At 34.4% G+C, this 2,131-nt stretch overlaps 1 pseudogene; it reads right to left on the bottom strand.

The window, feature by feature from the left end:
• Positions 1 to 1,409: 1,409 nt before the first annotated feature.
• Positions 1,410 to 2,127, bottom strand: LOC107683195 (trace amine-associated receptor 4-like; annotated as a pseudogene).
• Positions 2,128 to 2,131: the final 4 nt, after the last annotated feature.

The following is a 2,131-nucleotide window of genomic DNA, read 5'->3' as shown; positions in this document are numbered from 1 at the left end:
GGATCATCTGACAGATCACATTTCTTGGTTTGATGTCCCGATAAAATTTTCTCTTGAAATGACTCTTTCAGGCCAACAAACAAAACTGCTCTCATACCAATGGCTCCAAAAAACCAACCAACCAACCAGACTGTGCCAGATAGGACCATTAAAGTGAGGTAGAGATTTGACACGCAAACCGAAGCACGCATGTGATTGGACAGAAAGTGAAGCTTCGTTTGTTATCGACCATGTGATTCAGTGGAAACAATACACGCCTCGAAACGGAGCTTCATCGGAAATTGCACTATATTGCGTATATTGTGGATACGTGTTCTTACCTGTATAGAAGTATTTTGGATTTTTTTGGATTTGGATTTTCCGTGTTTTGTTTTCCACTTTTGTTGTTTCTTTGATACTTTTGGGTTTTGTTTTATTGTGCACCTGTAAATACTTCACTGTGGACTAACACTTTTTGGCACTGTAAATAAATTACACTGTGCACGAAAGTGCTGTTGCGAGTGAGCCATCTTTTTTTTTTACGTCTTTTATGAACACTTGTTACGTCCCAAGCGAGGTGGTGGTGCTCGCTTTATCACAATAAATAAACATTTAATTTCTGATGGTTGCAAAGGAAAAACCTAATAAAAGTAAGTGGTTTGATGGTTTTTGACCGTACGAAAACACATTATGGTTGTCCCAAACCATCTCACTGTAACCTCATTTATAATACATTATATATTATTTTATATTATATTTGTAAAAAATTTAACTGTTCTACGTGAGATTTTTTTAAATGATTTTTGAATAGAATTTATTGGCAAGTAACAGCGCAGCAAAAAATGTTTTCTCAAGTAACCTAAAATGTGGATCATTTAGTTATATCAAGGGTCAAATCAAAAATAAATAGCACAATAATGTTAAAAGTTACACACTTTTTTTGTGTGCGCTGTACAGGTCTGATATAAAGAATATCTTTTTAAAAATGTCTATACATTTTAACTTTCAGATTTTCTCTTTTCAGTTTTTAAACAGAAGATATAAGTGTGACCAGGTCGGTTCACTTTAAAGATGCTTCCCTTAATCATCAAGTTTTTCTTCAGGAAATTTAAAGCAAACAAACTGCCAAAATATGACTTTTTCTAGAGACACACTGTATGATCAAAAGAGTTTAATGTATTAAAATCAAATTATAATGTTAATTTCACAAAAAATGCATGCTATTTGGGTTTATAATAATAAAAAAATATTTTGAACATTGTACATCCCTGCATGCGTGCCCCTCTTTTCCACCAGATTACTAAAAATATTAAGATCATTGCTTCAAGTAAAACACATTTGCAAAATTGTTTCAGCATTTATGAAATAAAAATAAATTACATAAAAATAAATATTTATTGTGATGCCTGAAATAAGTCTGAGAGCAGTATTCATTCAAATATCAAGGTGTTAGAATGCTTGATGCCACAGATATAAGTGGATATGAGAATTTTAAAGGCCTTCTGAAAATAAGGGTAGAAAAATCCATAAATCAATGGGTTACAAGTGGAATTGAAATATGCAAACCAAAACAAAGCATCAAAAACAACAGCAGGGGTCCAAAAATTGAAAAAAAGGGTCAAGAACAGCAGCAGTAAAATATGGCAGCCAACATAACAAAAAGACACCCATGACAATGGCCAGAGTTTTAGCTGCTTTTCTCTCTCTGTGAGCAGAGCTTTGGCTCTTCATCCCTCCAGTCATTCTCTCTGACATAACCTTTGCATGTTTTCGTGCAACATAGAATATTTTTAAATACAGAGAGCTCATGATCGTCCCGGGAAGGAAAAATGTGAGAATTGGACATACAATACCCCAATCTTTGTTGAAAAACACAACACAACTTCCCACACAGTAAGTCTGCAATATAAGCATCTCCAGTCCAACTGCAGTTATCCCTGAAAACACAACAGAAAAGCTGTACACAAATGAAAACAGCCATATGAAAGTAATGAATACAGTCACAGTGTTGTTTGTGACCCTCATTCTGTATCTTAGAGGGTCACAAATGGCCATGTACCTGTCGACAGATATTAAACTGAGATGCAGTATTGAGGAGATACAGAAACTCATGTCTAAACTAGAATGCACTTTACACACAAAATCTCCCAGA

This window comes from Sinocyclocheilus anshuiensis, unplaced genomic scaffold (assembly GCF_001515605.1).
Source record: "Sinocyclocheilus anshuiensis isolate Anshui unplaced genomic scaffold, SAMN03320099.WGS_v1.1 C33028699, whole genome shotgun sequence".
Taxonomy (NCBI): Eukaryota; Metazoa; Chordata; class Actinopteri; order Cypriniformes; family Cyprinidae; genus Sinocyclocheilus; species Sinocyclocheilus anshuiensis.
This window is presented reverse-complemented; position numbering and strand designations above follow the sequence as displayed.